Genomic DNA, 17,478 nt, shown 5'->3' with positions numbered 1-17,478 from the left:
CATTCGCGCAGTGGGGGGTAGATATCATTGGTCCTTTCCCTTTGGGCAAGGGCCAGACCAAGTTCGCTGTGGTTGCGGTGGATTACTTCACCAAGTGGGCCGAGGCCGATGCGCTCTCCCACATAACGGAATCCAGGGTCACGTCCTTCGTATGGACGAATATCATATGTCGCTTTGGTATACCGCAGGCCATAGTGACAGACAATGGGAAGCAGTTTGACAACGCCAAGTTCAAAGACTTTTGCAGCAAACTCGGCATAAGTTATCTCAGCTCGTCCCCCGCACATCCGCAAGCAAATGGGCAGGTGGAGGCGGTCAACAAGATCATCAAGCGAGGCATCAAACTTAGCTGGACTCCAAGAAAGACAGGTGGGCCGAGGAGCTACCAGAGGTTCTATGGTCGTACCAGACCACCCAACGAGAGTCGACGGGTGAGACCCCGTTATCCCTGGCCTTCGGCTCCGAAGCTGTAGTCCCGGTTGAGATCGGCATGCCATCTGACAGAGTAGAGCATTACGAGCCTACGACGAATGAGGATGGGCTGCTCCTCAACCTCGACTTGTTGGAAGAAAGAAGAGCAATGGCCCAGCTACGCCTGACGGATTATCAGGGCAGAATGGCCAGACATTACAATGCCCGCGTTCGACCTCGGGCCTTTCAGGTCGGACATCTGGTCTTAAGGAGGGTTCAAACGCATGTGGGTGCCCTTGATCCGGCCTGGGAGGGCCCGTTTGAGATCAAGGGCATAGTCCGACCTGGGACGTACATATTGGCCGATCTGAGAGGAGACGTCCTCGCGCACCCGTGGAACGCGGAGCACCTGAAGCGTTATTATCCTTGAAATGACAAAAGGATTTTCAATGCATCTGTAAAGACTGTTCCAAAAGAATTATGATCGGAATAAATGTGATGATTTAATTTCATGCTTCCGAGTTCGACAAGAAATTAAATGGGGGCCACGGACTCCCACGCGATCGCATTCCAGCAGTTGGTTCAAATTCAATCCTTCGAAGCATAAGGGTACAAGGTGCGATGCCAAAACCACTGACGAACTTAAAATTCAAACCTTCCAGGCAAAGGGGGCGATGTGGAAAGTTCAAAATGATCAAGCCTCCGAACTTGGGGGTACGAGGAACGATGTGAAGAATAGCTACGGACTTAGGATTTTAGCCTTTTTACCTTTTTAATTTAAGGGTGAAATGTTAAAAATCCAGAGTTGGTACAATGTATTGAACATTAAGAGATTCAAACTCAAGCTTTCAAATTATTTTAATTAAAGGCGCGATCTCAAAAGTAAGAGGTGCGAGGTGACATCAGCTGCGGTTCAAAGGAAAAGCAAAGAAAAGAGGTTGCCAACAACAAAGTAGAAGCAAATGGGAGTCTCTTTATTGAATGAAGAGCGGAGCCAAGGCTTATAGACCTTGCAGCTCTGCCCTGACACTTACAAAACCAAAGAAAAGGGAGGAAGAACAGCGAAAAGCCTCGTGAAGGGTGGTCGCCTAAGAGCCCGCTTGAGGAGCGCCCTCTTGAGTGGAGCCGACCTGGTCCTCTTCGGGATCGGAGTAGTCAGAATCCAGATCTCTGACATACTGTTCCACCAACGCTTGGGGGCCAGGGGTGCCGCCAGGACCAGACGCCCACTTCTCGGCATACCTCCTTTTCAGACCACTGAGATCGATCTGAAGGTCGGGCATGTCGGAAGCAATGCCCTTCATGAGGAACTTGAAGCCCGCGTCAGAAAAATCTTTGGCAAATCCATCGAAGTCAGGATGTTGCCTAAACGATTCCTCCAGTAGGACTCCATTGCTGAGGCGCTCCTTCGCCGTCTCCAGCTCGGCAGTCACATGCTCCAGCTCCTTATCCTTCGCTTCAAGCGCCTAGAGCATGTCGTCCTTCTCCTTCAAGAGCTGGAACTTCTCCCTCTCCAGAACCCTGGTAATAGCGTGGGCAGCTCGGAGTTGGGCCTTGCGCCTGTCCTCTTCCTTCTTCAGCAGCTCGGCCTGGGACTCCATCTCGGCCTTCAAAGTCTCCACCTCAGAGTGAGCCTTCAGCAGCTCATCCTTCATGGTGGAGGAAGCAGCCTCCAAGGCAGCAGAGAACTTCTCTTTCTCCCTCGCTGCCAGAACTTCCCTCCCATCCAGCTCGACCTTTACAGCCAGAGCCGATTGAATGGAAGCAACGAACGCCTGAGAAATGATACAAGGAAAAAGTTAGATCGAACTACCTGTTGGGCGAAATCAAGCAAAAATGGGGCACTAGTCTTACCTCGGCGGCGTAGTCGATGGTCCTCTGGAGAACGGACCCAAAGTCGCTCACAAATTTGGACGCCCTCCTTAGGCAGCGGTCCAAGCTTGCAGCTGAGATGCGGGACACCTGGTCCCTCACCCCGGAACTTGACGGCTCAATTCTGAACCGTGCCGTCACGTCAGACGTCCCGCCCATCCTGGCTGCAGGATCGTCCACCCGATCTGCGAAACTTGCAGGCAAGACCCTGCAAGCTCCAACCTCTGAGGGGGAGATCGCCTTCTTTTTCTTCCTTCTTCGCTTCAGAGGGGCTTCCTCACTCGCCTCCTTGCCCAAAGGCGGGGCGTCCACCGCCCTGGTCTGGGCGTCCACCACCTCGGTCTGATCCCTGGGGCGCTTCTCCCTCGAGGGACCCCTAGAAGACTTCAGCTCGATCACCGGGGCTGGGTCTTCCGAGGCGGGCCCTGCCACGGCAGGGGTGGCAAGTTTCAAACTCTGGGCGGCCTCAAGAGCATGAACTCGGCCCTTAGACTTGCGCTTCACGTCGCTTGCAAATCCGCAAACCATGGCTGCGAAATAAAAACAGGGGTCAACACAAGGTTAGAGGAAAAAGGGGGAGGCAAGCTCGGCATACCAAGTTCAGAGTTCGGCCTCGAGGATTCAACGGGACGAACTGCAGGGTTGTAATCTAGCAGCCCGGACTCAAGCAGCAGTTCGTCAGTCACCAGGGTTCCGACCTTCCTACCCCTCGGAAAGCGCTCCTTGTAGTATTTCAGCGTATCGAAGGAGGCTTGCGTAAGCTCGGGGACTGGTCGGATTGAAACTGGACGAAGACAAAATCCGAGTTAGACCTGAATGATAGAAGAAAATTACGAAAAGTAAGAACTACTCCGTACCTAGGTTCCCAAACCTAGTGGGGACGTCGAAGAAGGAACGACCTGACTCGTCCTTTGCGAGCCATTCCCCGGAAGCGTAGAACCACTTCCTCACCCATCCCTTGATGGAGGTCGGCCCCTTAACTATACCGCCTGCGCCTTTCCTTGCGCACATATAGAACCGACCAGGCTTCTTAGCTATCCTTTTCGCCTCGAAGCACGCGAGGAGCTGGTCTACGTCCAACAGCTCGGCCTCCTCACTATCCCGAGCTCGCAGCCAGAAGAGGATGGCCAAAGCGAAAATGACGCCCCACCCATTGGGGGCCACTTGAGCCGGAGCCAACCCAGTCCGGAAGAGAAATTCTTGGACAAAAGGGTGAAGCGGAAGTCTGAGGCCGTACTCAAACATTTTGAAGTAGAGAGTGACCCACCCCTCTGGAGGATTGTCAGCTCTCTCCCCCTCCTCCGGAAGCCTGAGGAGGATGTTCTCAGGGATAGCGAACCCCCTACGAAGGGATCCGAGGTAGTGCTCAAGTATCCTAGAAGGGTATTCCAAACCCTGACCTGAGGTGGAGGCGTCACTATCCTCCCCGTCATCGGAGATTCTAAAGTTTTCTATCTCCTCGAGCTCGGACTCTAACCTACGAGCTAAATCGGATCCTAGGTTGCTACTAATAGAGGACGACATGGCAATTACGTTCGAAAGAGAGAGGGATGAGACCGACCTACCAAGGGTTCGAGCTGCCTTCAGATCGAACTCCAAGAATTCAAGGAACGTAAGGTATGATCTGAAGGATTGGGGGCATTTATAGCCCGTTGGAAGAATTTCCCCACCGTACACGTGTGATCAACGAGCGGCTAGGATCCTTTCTGAGATCCGAAGCGTCGGAATATTTGAATATTCCGACGATAAATCTTCCGCGACGGTTGTATTTTCCCACGAATAGGAAGTCGCCACGTGTCCAAAGTAAGTCGAATGAACTTCTCTGCCAGGTCGAGATCGGACCAGACAGAGAGGGGGCCAATGTTTGGGGGAGGGAATACCCTGGACACGTGGAGGACCCCTATTGGTGCTCCAAGATGGCTCATGAGTCATGCCCAGCTCGGATAGCCGAGATGGCCGCCACCAACGCCGACAAATGCTAAGTATGAGGGCCGAGGTGAACCTGGCTCAGGTGTGACCTACCGGGGAGCTCGGTATGGGTCAAGATGAGCAACTGTCTGCGGCGTGATTATCGGGCGTAACCGTCGGTCCCGGGATCACCGAATGTAACCGTCGCCAGATTAGCGGGACCACCACCCATAAGTAGAGGACTTCACTCCCCGATCAGGTACGATGATTTCTGGCTTCGAACTAAACTTGGAATCCGACCTATACTGACTTGATCGTCGGAGTGCTCACCTTTTTGTGCAGGTCCGCCCAAGTGTCCAGATCGGTCTGGAGGCCGAGTTCGAGCTACGATCAGGAACACGCTGTTGAGCACATTCTTGCATAAACATAGTATATATTCGATATACAAGTGGATAATGTTTTAGTAATAACCCAAATGGTCTATAGTACATGGATAAAGTTGGTTACCTTATCCTGGTAACACTATAGATCCAATCCGCTTTGTAATAGTTACAAATGACTCTATTCAGGTTGTTCATGTTAGGGGTGTTAAAAAAATCTGACAACCTGACGAACCTAACGAACCCAAACCAAACCGTAAGGGTTGGGTTGGGTTAGGTTAGATGACGCATTGAGTTGGGTTGGGTTGTGATTTTCCCAACTTGATCGGGTCGGTTGGGTCTCGGGTTCGTACGTTTTCTTGTCGAGAAACAACTTTAATTCACCCACTGCTACAGCCGATACGACATATCCTGTTTCAACCTTGAGAGTCATCTCGCCAGCTTCAAGCCACTTCCAGGAACTAATTCCGTGAAAAGAAGAATAGACATGATTAGTGGCGCATGAATCAAGTATCCCGAAATAATGAACATTTCCCACTAAACAGGTTTCAAGTACAAGTAAATCATATTTATCTTATTTGACTTTCTTCTTTTCAACCGAGTATTTTGGGTAGTTTCTCTTCTAGTGCCCATCCACGTTGCAGTGGTAACACTTTTCTTTGTCTACAACCTTGGCCTGTCTATTTCAGGCAGCAGCAGTAGTAGGGTCAGCTTTACGTCCTTTACTACTATTCTTATTTTTCTTGAAAGTCTTACTTCCAGAAGGAGAAGGTACATACCAGGTTCCTAAGGTCGAACCTCGATGGAACCGTTTTGAGGTGACAATGTTTGCCTCTCCTTTCTGTCCCTCATTTTTTTTAAGAGACTGAAAAATCTTTAACTCATTTAAAAGTGTGGTAAGGTTGTACTATATCTTGTTATAACAGCATTGTTGCGGAATTCTTCGGAAGAGATTCCAAGATAAAGCTGACCTGACTCCCCTCATTTATGACAACCCCGTTCATCTCGGCCACATTAAAGTTTACCATCATATTGAAAACGTGTTCTCGCACTGATGTTGCCTCGTTCATGTGATCGTTGAAAATGAACTTGAGAGCATCATGCCGGGCTTGAGTGGACGGTTGTCCAAACCTGTCCTACAACAAATCCATGATCTCCCTAGCAGTGACCGTGTTATTATGCTTCTTGGCAAACACGTCAGATGTGCTTGCCAAGATGTAGACCCTGACATTGTCACTGGCCTTAATCCACCTATCATAGGCATCCCGACCAGCTCGAGATGCATTGAGTGTGGAGTCTGAGGACAATCCTGATGGGATATGAATCCCGAGAGGAAACGGTAGAACGAGTTCATGAATTTTCTTTTTGAAATTAACATAGTAAAGCAAAAATATGGAAGAAAACTTTTACCTTTGAAGCTTTTCTTGTTTGTCAATCCAATGAGACAATACCAAAAGTTCTTCCTTGCTACGTCTTCGGCAAGAACCCGGTTTGTGGGAGCCAAGTGAGGTAAAATAGAGTTGTTGTGTGAGAGAGAGAACTTTTTCTCTGTTTTCTTTTGCAGGTTGAACAAGAACGACAATGCAGAACCCTTATGCATTTTAACCAAGTATGACGTGGCGAGTTACCCCACGTCACCACCCTCCAGCAATTGTGCAAGAGAGTTGGGTTTTCCCCTTTATTTTTTTATTTAATTAATAACAAAATTAATTAAATTAATTAATATATCAATTTAATTAAACAATTAATTAATTATTAATCTAATTAATTAATTATTAATTATTGATCTAATTAATTAAATCTAAATATTAATTAAACGATTAATTATTTAATTTTTAATTAAATATCACATATTTAATTAAAATTTAATGTTTGAATCATATTCAAATTCATCTCTCTTATATAACCTATAGTTTTAATATGAATCTAATTCGTATTAATTATTTGAATCCTATTTTCAAATATTTCTCTCCTAATATATAGTATTAATTTTGAATATTTATCCAAAATTAATATATATTTATATATAATGTATCAATATACATTATATATATTCCTTTATATAATTTGAACATTTAAAATTATTTCATAATTCTTGATAATCGTATTACCGTTGTGAGCTAACTAGGGAACCTAATGGACCTACAGATTAAAAGCTCAAATGATGCAAGATTAATTGATTAAACTCATTAACAAAACTAACCAACATTCGTTAACTGCAAATCACTCCACTAAAGACTCGTAGTTGCACTCTTCTCATTGCATAATATTTCGTGTCCATGAAATTTGACCATTGACGGCAAGATAATCCTTCACGAGTGTTCATAACGTCAGTTAGGTTACATTACCACTTTTCCTCTGAGCTACATCTTGCACCTTAAATAATGGTTCTATTTCTCCTTTCCGATACACCATTCTGTTGAGCTGTACCAGGTGTTGAGAGTTGGAATGTAATTCCATGTTCTAGCATATAGTCTTGGAATCTTAAGTTCATATACTTTTCACCCCAATCATATCAAAGTGTCTTTATCGTCTTACATAATTGGTTCTCAACTTTAGTCTTGTACTCCTTAAACTTTTCAAGGGCTTCAGACTTATGTTGCATTAGGTAGAGATATCCATATCTTGAATAATTGTTACGGTTGACGATTTACTACAGAAATGTGTGTTGGTAGGCCTATTTGACCATAAAAATGAACCATTTCCCATTATTATTAGCTAAAAAGGCTTACATATTCTTAAAGTAGAACATGCATAGAACATTTTTAGATAATTTGCAATATTTGGTACTTTAGAAAAAATGTGAGAAAAATGTTGTCAAAGTTGGAAGAAAATAACATAATTCTATTTGTAGGAAAAAAGGGCCTTGTGCTTTTTTGGTCAACATTTATTCAAAACTTGCGTTTCACTTAATAAAGGGCGGATGGATCATTTCCAACATGTTTAAATCAACCCAAAACCGTGAGTCTAAGTCATGGAAGGTTTGTTGAGAGAATCTCAATCCATCCCCACCTAAAATGGTGGGAAGTTCAACCAACTTGAGGGTCTATAAAAGAAAGCCACTCCCCCAGCAGTAAAAGCATCCATTCTCATCTTTTTCATTAAAACGTCGGTAGATTTGCCAATGTTTAGAAAATGTTGGCAGAAAGTCAACTCTACCAACGTTTTTTAAAGGTTGGCAAAAGTATGGTTCTACCAACGTTTTTAAAAAAACGTTGGCAATGTGCTTTCTCAACGCACTTTAGCCAACTTTTTTGTTGACGAATATTTATCGTTGGGAGAAACTACTCATTACATTTTTTTGGTCTTAATTAAAATTCTTGTAGTGGTTGTTCGCTATAGTTTCCGAAACTCATACAACCGACGACCGGGGAACCAAAAGAAAAAGGGGAGAACCTCCCTTTTTATAAGGGAAGGAGGAGTTAAGGGGAAGTCACCACTTCTCCACTCACCACTTCCCCACTTCCCACCATTAATCGTAGGAGATGAGAGGTTTTTCCTCCCATTTTTCTTTTTTTTTTTCCCTTTTTTCCTTTTATTTCATTTAGTTAAAACAATTTTAATTAAATTAATAATTAATTAAATCTAATTTAATTAATTACAAAAATAATTACTAATTTAATTAAATTATGAAGTGGGAAATGGTGATTGCGGAAGTGATGACTTTCTTCTCACTATTCCTCCCGTATAAAAGGAGGTTCTCCCCTTACCTATTTCTTGACTGAACGTCAGTTGAATGACTTTCCCAAAACTTTAACAAGAAACTGCTCTCTCAATCTCTTGATTTCCCTCTCAATTATAAGACGGTTCCCTCAAACCGAGTTTTTAACATCCAGAGAGATCTTTCGGTGGCGTTGGTATCTACACTAAATAAGTGTCTTCAAAGGTATGTTTCGCTATCTTCCTTTAAATTATGCTTATGTCTTTTCTTTGTTGTATTTCCAAAACAAGATAGAAGCACACGCGTTCATGCGCTTCCACTGCGAGATTTGATCCCTTCGATATGAGATTACAAAAAGAATTATTAATTTAATTAAATTGTATCTAATTTAATTTAACCAAATTAATATATCTCATTAATTTAATTAAATCATATTTAATTATATTAAACTTAAATTAATCAACCACATTAGAATCAAATTGTAATATCCATATCTCTCATAATTTTGAATCCATTTCAAAATTAACTTTGTATTATAATATATCAACATACATTATACTAATTGAATTTCATACAATTAACTTAATAACTTACATTAACAAATTTGAACAATTCAAATTCTTTCTAAGACTAAATTTTCTTAAATATCCTTTAGGAGTTATCAAGGGGACCTAATGGACCTACAAATAAGAAGCTCCAACGATACGAGATTAATTGATTCAACTCATTAACCATATTAATCAAGATTCATCAATTGTTGGTCACTCCACTTAATACTCATAGCTGCACTCTTCTCACTTTAGAATATTTTGCGTCCATGGATTTTTGACCATTAACGATAAGTCAATCCTTCATGAATGTTCGCAACCACAGCTTGGTAAAATTATCATTTTATCCCTATGTTACATCTTGAAACTTAAGTACCACTGATCCTCTAAGAACAACCCGACTATGGTCCGACCAATAACCGGTGAAGTTCCTCTCGAGCCAGTGAGAGGGTGGGACCCCTTGTTCAAGTCTTGGAGTAAGCACTAAAGAGAACAGTCATCTACATATCCTAAAGTCAGGAAGGAGTGAATTCCATCTTGTGTAGTTATGTTCCTAGCTACCCACTTAGTCTCGTCCCCAAAATGGTGGGAACATTAAGTCAGCAACTCGGGCCACTCTCACCTATAGAAATCAAAGGACGAGCCCTAACAGGCAAGAGTCCATAACTCACTTCAGGATTGAGATTGAGTTACCTAGTCGTCCTATTGAAATATTAATCTATTAGCTAGTGGTATTACAACTAAAGATTAATTATTTCGCGGTCCAGTCTTATTCAAACTCTTTGTATAAGATACCCCCACTCGCATGTCTCCACACGAGCGATCTGAATCAAGTAATTTGTAATTATCCATATACTATAGACTCTTTAGGTTACTATTGAAACACTATCCACCTTTACATCATATATCAAATATGTACGATGTATATTAATACCGTATATATGTTATGTACTGTTCTAGTTACCTGACATAACGTCAGATGTTAGTTTATTGGATTTAGGTTAATGCAATTCTAAGAAAAACATCAATAACCAACTTTATTGAATAAATATTTGTTTTATCTTACAAACCACGAGTTTAGAGCATAATAACCAACACTAACCACATTATTGCATGCTATAAAATATTGACTAATTCAACTCCTAAGTCAGTTCTCAGGTAGAGGTGTTCCCTTATAGTTAGCTTAAGTACCTCAACCTTAGACAGAACCTTCCTTAGACAAAATTCCTTTATAGGAAATATTTTATATTAATATTTTATTTTGTCATTTTAAACTTATTTAAAACCAAAATAAAAGACTAATTCTAATATATTAGAAACTTAACAAAAGGTCTAATCAATTTTAAGCCCCTTTAAAACCAATTACATAAAAAGGATCCTATGTTTGTATGCAATTCTTTATTATAGGTTTTAATTTCTATTCATCAAACTTATAACTCTTATAAATTAATAAAAAAAAACCTTATAACCATACATCCATGACATTCATAAATATAACATTTATGTTCACTAAAATTATGTCATGCTTAATGCATTTCAATTTTCATTTAATTAACACTACAAGGATTTCAAGATTTGGCGATGAAGAAATTCGTCGCTAAAGGTTAGAAAATCATGGCCAAAAGGACTTGGCGACGATAAAAAGCTGTCGCTGTTGCCCTATCGCGATAGATCTTTGGTGACGAAATATCAGAATTCGTCGTCAAAGACCTTTAGCTATGAATTTGGAGACGAAATCGTTTTTCGTCGGCAAAAGTCTATGGTGATGAAATTGATTTCATCGCCAAAAGCACCTATGGCAACGAAACAAATTTTGTCTCCTTAGACTTCTGGCGATGAAATTTGAAATTTGTCGCTAAAGGTCTTTAGTGACAAAAAAAAAATGAATTCGTCGCCGTAGATAACAGATTTAACAATTGACGCTGCTTCTTTTTTTTTTTTAATTATTGTTTCTTCATCTTTTTTCTTCTTAAACCTTGTCACTAAATATTTCTTTAAAAAATTTAAATCAAACTTCATAAACACGCATTCAAATATATCATATAAACTTCGATTTATATTAAACAACAAATAATTTTTACAATTGGTATAGTATATCGACTACAAAGTAAATCTAAACCTAATATAAAAATCATCTCCTCCTTGGATTCATGAAATCTTCTCCAATTTCCAAAGCTTATGAGAAGAAAAATCAAAACAACCTAAAAAACAAAATTAAAGACGTGAAAACTTAATACAAGAACGCATTTACCAATTATTTTATCTTCAAAAAATAAGAAAATAAACTAGAGACATCAAACAAACAGAATTAAAGACATGAAGACTTAAAAAATGTACAAGAAAAAATAGCCATAACAAACATTTATTGAATTACAAAATGAATAACTAGTTTAAAAATAACATTAATTTGATTTTGAGTGTGTAACAACATAGAGAAAGAGAAAAAACAAGTTTTAGAATTTTACCGATGAAGAACAGCTAAGGGACACGACAAAGTGAAGTAGTGACGATAGCACAGCGGTGGCATCCTATGGTTTCAAGATATATACTCACATTACTTGAAAAAAAAATAACAACAAAACAAGTATGGATTAATACCTCAGAATAAGAAGAAGAAGACTGGTGGTGAGGGATGAGAACAACAGAGAGAGAGAGGACAGATCCATGGTCGTCGGATGGAGGGAGAGAGAGTGGTGACAGTGGAAGGAGGAACGGTGATGGTAGAGGCGGCGGAGGGAGGGAGAGGGAACGGTAAAGGTAGAAGGATGAAATGGTGACGGTGGACGCGGTGGAAGGAGAGAGAGGAAGTAGTGGGGTCACGAAGATAATGAGAGGGAGGAAGAAAACAAGTAAAAATGGAAGGGAAATGAAGAGGGTTAGGTTAAATCGTGATCTACGGCGACGAAATAAAAATTCGTCGTGCAAAACCCTAAATTTCGTTGCCAAAAGTTCAAAAAAAAATGGGTGGTAAAATTCCCGCCATTTCTCAAAACTTTTTGCGACAAAACCTTGAATTCGTCGCCAAAAGTATCTTCTGGCGACGATATGTCGGTTTCGTCGTCAAAAGTTATGAATACAAAATCGTAGTTTAATCAAAACTTGTGGCGACGAACACAAATTTCATCGCTGACATACTCTTATAACAATTATACGTATATGATGCTTGATCATGCTTAACCTATGGTGGGATTTTAAACTATATGACGTACTCTTATGCAACATATAATTAATTAAACATGCATTCATAATGCATAATAATTAAATATCAAAATAAATTGGTTTTTGGCATCCTATAACAAATAAAACCAAAAACAAAAAAAAAACATTTTTTTTGGTTTTTTTCTGGTGTCTAGGCACCCAAGTTTAACGCTTAGACGCCCGTGCCCAACACCTCGGTGCTGTCCCTTTGCAGCATCCTCAAGTCCTTTCGAGTTTTGACAGCATCTGGATAGCGCCTAGGCGCCGTTGGATAGTGCTTAGGCGCTGCTCCTCTCCTTTCGTCTTAGGTTCGCCACTAAAAAGACAGAGCCCAGGCGTTAAGTGATGCCCTCTCGGGCTACATGGGTAGTTCTGGTTTGCTTCTTTTTCCAGTACTCTTTCGCCAACTTACAGACTCGTCCCCAAAATGGTAGGAATGTTAAGTCGGTGATTTGGGCCACTCTCACCCATACAAATCAAAAGACGATCCCTTTATATGCAGGAGTCCATAACTCTTTCAAGATTGAGATTAAATTACCTGGTCTTCCTATGAAATAATAATCTATTAATTAACGGTATTACAACAAAAGATTAATTATTTCACAGTTTGGTCTTATACAAACTCATTGTATAGGTTACCCCTACTCGCATTTCTCCACTTGAACGATTTGGATTAAGTTGTTTGTAACTTTTACAAAGTGGGTCATATCCATAGTGTTTCCAGGCTATAGTACCCAACCTTACCCATATACTATAGACCATTTAGGTTATTATTGGAACATTATCCATTTGTATATCGAATATATACGGTATATTAAGTATATACCATGTATGTCAATAATATACTGTATATTAAATAGATACCCTGTATATCAATTATATGCTGTGTTTCAGTTATATACTGTTCCAGTTACATGTGACTTATGAAGTTCTTAAACGACTTGGAAGTCGTTCCAAATATAAATTTGCCCATCACACTTTATTGTGAAACAGTGGTGGTGTGGCAAACTTCAAAGAACCTCGAAGTCACAAAAGAGGCAAACATATCGAGAGGAAGTACCACCTTATACAGGAAATATTGTAATGAGGGGATGTGATCGTAACAAATATCGCTTTAGAGCACAACATTGTTGATCCATTCACAAAGGGCAATCTAGAAAGTCTAGGTCTACGAGCTTTGTACAATTAGTCTAGGGCAAGTGGGAGTTTTGTAAAGGGTATAGTGTATGCTCTAGTTTATTTTATTTGTACTTTATTGTACAACCCACTGTTGCTTTTAGATTTTGTACACTCCACTAGAGTTTAGTTCAAGTGGGAGATTGTTGGGGTTTATGTTCTAAACTCATAGTTTGTAAATGTAATTACAAATTTATTTATTTCTATAAGATTGTTATTGATGATTATTTTAGACTTACATTAATCCAAATCCAATAAACTAACATCCAAGGTTATTTCATGTAGCTGGGACAATATATATATTGGGTATATAAATGATATACTTTTGATATACAATTGGATAATGTCTCGGTAATAACCTAAAAGGTCTATAGTATATGGATAAGGTTGGGTACTTATCCTGGTAACACTATGGATACGACCCACTTTGTAATAGTTATAAATGACTTGATCCAGGTCGTTCATGTGGAGACATGCGAGTGGGGGTATCCTATACGATAAGTTTGTATAAAATCGGATCGTGAAATAATTAATCTTTAGCAGTAACACCGTTAGTTAACGGATTAATATTTCAATAGGATGACTAAGTAACTCGATCTCAATCTTGAGTGAGTTATGGACTTCTGCCTGTTAGGGCTCGTCCTTTGATTTGTATGAGTGAGAGTGACCCAAGTCGCCGACTCAACATTCCTACCATTTTAGGGACGAGACCGAGTGCGGAGTTGGAAACATAACTTCACAAGATGGAATTCACTTATCTTCGACTTTAGAGGAGTAGATGAGTGTTCCCTTAATGCTGACTCCGGGTCTTAAACAAGGGGCCTTACCCTCTCACTGGCCGGAGAAGAACTCTGGTTATTGGTCAGACCATAACCAAATTGTTCATTAGAGGACCGGTGGTACTTATGGTACAAGATATAACACAAGGGTAAAACCGTAAGTTGACCTAGCTGTGGTTACGAACACTCGTGAAGGATTGACTTGCCGTTAATAATCGATATCCATGGACACATAAATATTCTATAATGAGAAGAGTGCAGTTGCAGGTTTTTAATGGATTAACCCGCATTTACATATGCTGATTTAGATGGTTAATGAGTTTAACCAATTAATCTCATTACATTGGAACTTCGGATGTATAGGTCCATTAGGTCCCCCGCTAGCTCGCAACGGGTAAAACAAGGATTAGGGTTTTTTTTTTTTAAAGAATTTGAGTTGTTCAATTTATATGAGGGATTGTAGGTTAATTGTATGTTACATAATACATTATAATATAAAGTTAACTATAAATGACATTCATAATTAAACTATATCTTATGAGAGTTATATTTGAGTAAGATTCAAATAATAATAATATAAACTGGATTCATATTAAAATTGTAGGTTAAAATTAATGTGAATGAGATTCACATTAAAACTATTGGTTATGAGAGAGATGTACATTTGAATAGGATCCAAATAAAGTTTTAATTAAATCTATGATATATTTAATTATTATTATTAATTAATTAGTTTTATAATTGATTAATTAACTTATTAAATTAAAATTAAAGTAAGGATTTATTGGGATTGGATTGTTGTTCATTCAAAGCATGAGGTGGTTGAAAAGGCAATCATAATAGTGTGGCAAATCTAGGTTTCCGAGATATAGTGGTGTCTGGAGGGGAGATTCCAAATCATCAAACTTTGGCTCTCTCCATTGAGAAACAAATTTAGCATCATGAAATTGCAATACATTACAAGACGAACAGCAGTCTCGGCTCAAGTGCAAATTGCATGCTAAGTCAAAGTTTATTATCAACAATCAGTTCACATCAAGCTCGAGTTCATGAAAATTGGTTCCCCAACCCTTCAAAACCTGGAAACTAATTTCTGATGCCACTTGGTTCGACGATTAAAATCAGGGAGGGCTAGGATGGGTAGTTCGTGACTAGGAAGGAGAAATTATGCTCGCAGACAACACCTTTGTTCGAGAAAAGAGTAGTATCAAATATCTAGAAGCTTTGGAAATCTTAGTTAGGATACGAAGAATCCTAAATCAAGAACGACACAGTATATATATACCTGGAAACATATTCTTTGGAGATGTCGAAGCTGCTGAATGACTCAAAGGAGGATTTAACCAAGATTTTCTGGATCGTTGACAAAATTAAAGCTCTTATGGAAGAGAAATCGGTGATTTCAGCCCTTTTTACTAGGAGAGAAGCAAATCTTCTGGCACATGTTGTAGCTCGTCATGCTTCGGATGAAGGGAAGTCCATTTGGGGCCCTTCGGTTTTGAGTGGATTATTTATATTTTAAACCCTTCGCATAAATTCTATTGAAGTTCAAACAAAAAATTAAAATTATTAATTTATTTTTATTAAACCAACTCACTTCGTTGTATTTTGCAAGTGGGAAGTTGGTGGATGGCGAAGTTGCTTCCTCCTCACTTCTCTCTTTCCCTATAAAATGCAAAAGGTTGTATTTTGGAAGGGTTAAACATTTTTTCTCATGAAGATTTCTCCCAAAATCGAATTCCCTCTCTTTCAAAAAGATGGTGTCGGGTTTTCATCGGACATGATACTAACCTTTTGTAGCATCGCAACGGAATCCACGAAAACCAAGTCATGGTCAGAGATCAATCATGAACGGAAAAATCTCACGTTTCATTCCCTGAATTCTTTAAGTGGTGAAGAATTTGAGATGATAGAACTCTGTATTCTTACGGGTAGAAGAAAAAAATCTATCTACCAAATTGTGGTTTTCTTTTTCATAAAGACACTCACACTCTCATAACCACGTATCACAGACACACACCTTCCTGATACAGTGAGAGAGATGAGGGATTTTAAATGGAGGAGCAGTGACTTAACTGCTCTCCCATTTCAAATTTAAATTGAATTTGAATTTGAATTTTAATAAATCTCACATCTCCCACTCGCACATAATGTACTTTCATTATTGGCGAACCACAAAAAACCTATGCTCCATCTTCATATGGGGCTCTTTTAATGTCTTAAAAATAAGAAACGCATTCCAGTTCACTAGAATAAAAAATCATACAAGAAAACTAGGTCGTGTGACCGTCATACTTTAATTTCAAAAAGGAGTCACTTTGCAACGGTTAAGTATGTAAAGTAGCTTTAATAAGTGAGTAGAGTTAGTATGAAGTACCATAGAGTCATTTAGTCACATTTATCACAACTCATGATTTCTTTGGAAATATTAATTTCATATATGTGTGTATTCACAATTATTGGCCGACCTTTGAATACACTAGAATGTGACACTCGAAATGACCTTTCATTTCCTAAAAGATTTTTATTCTCAAACAACTACTTTCTAGGTAGATCCCATTAGATCGAATCATTCATGACCATTGGCAACCTCCATAGGAAAACTAACATTGCAATAGAACTTCCAAATTTTAGCCAAAAAGGTCTTAGAGGTACTTGGGGAGATTTCTTAATCTCACGGGTCTCACACAACACAGAAGTAGATATCAATTAACTTCTGCTACCCTTGGTGGTTAAATTGTCCACACGTGGTATAAAACACGTGTTACAGTATTTTACTCTATTTCATTAGAGTGTATGTCTCAACTAAATTCTGTACAGACGATAGTTCATATATACTCAATATCTAACTTGAGTCCACAACTCTACCTTAATAATTTATCAACTAATGATAACAAGACATTCATCTGGCATTCAAAGACAGTTTAAAGTGAATAATAGGATTTGTCACCTTCGATCATAATATGATCTCATCTTGATCACGTATCAAGGCGATATCTCATTTTAAGCTTGCACTTGCTCTCATATTTTATTGTACTACTACAACAATAAAATTGCTTAAAATTATCTCATTTCTAACTGACATGTAAGCCATAGAAGCGATTGCTAGTGTGAGAGAGCCAATCTACTGTCCAACATACTTCTCATTAAATGTACTAAACGTTTTATGTGTATGCATAATAAAGTACAAAACTTTATTCCATAGCTTAAAATACACAATACCATTTTTTCAGAAATACAAACTTAAAGCCTTGGCAATCCTAAAGATTTAATATGGCTATTAAATACATCTTTAGGAATTGGCTTAGTAAAGGGGTCCGCAACCATGTTGCTTGTTGATATATATGTTAGCTTTATGAGCTTCAATCACACCGAATGTTTTAACGATAACAAACTTTATTTACTAACGATTTTAGTATTTCAAAGAGCTTGAAAAGAAGAATCCAACGCCTTTTGAATCACTCAAATCAGAGTTTAAGCGTATAATTTATAGCCAAAACAAATTGGGGAAGAAAAAATACATGTGGAAGGTGACGTGGCATCTA

Source organism: Momordica charantia, assembly GCF_013281855.1.
Source record: "Momordica charantia cultivar OHB3-1 chromosome 9 unlocalized genomic scaffold, Mcharantia_2.0 BLBB01000009.1, whole genome shotgun sequence".
NCBI classification, from domain to species: domain Eukaryota; kingdom Viridiplantae; phylum Streptophyta; class Magnoliopsida; order Cucurbitales; family Cucurbitaceae; genus Momordica; species Momordica charantia.
This window is presented reverse-complemented; position numbering follows the sequence as displayed.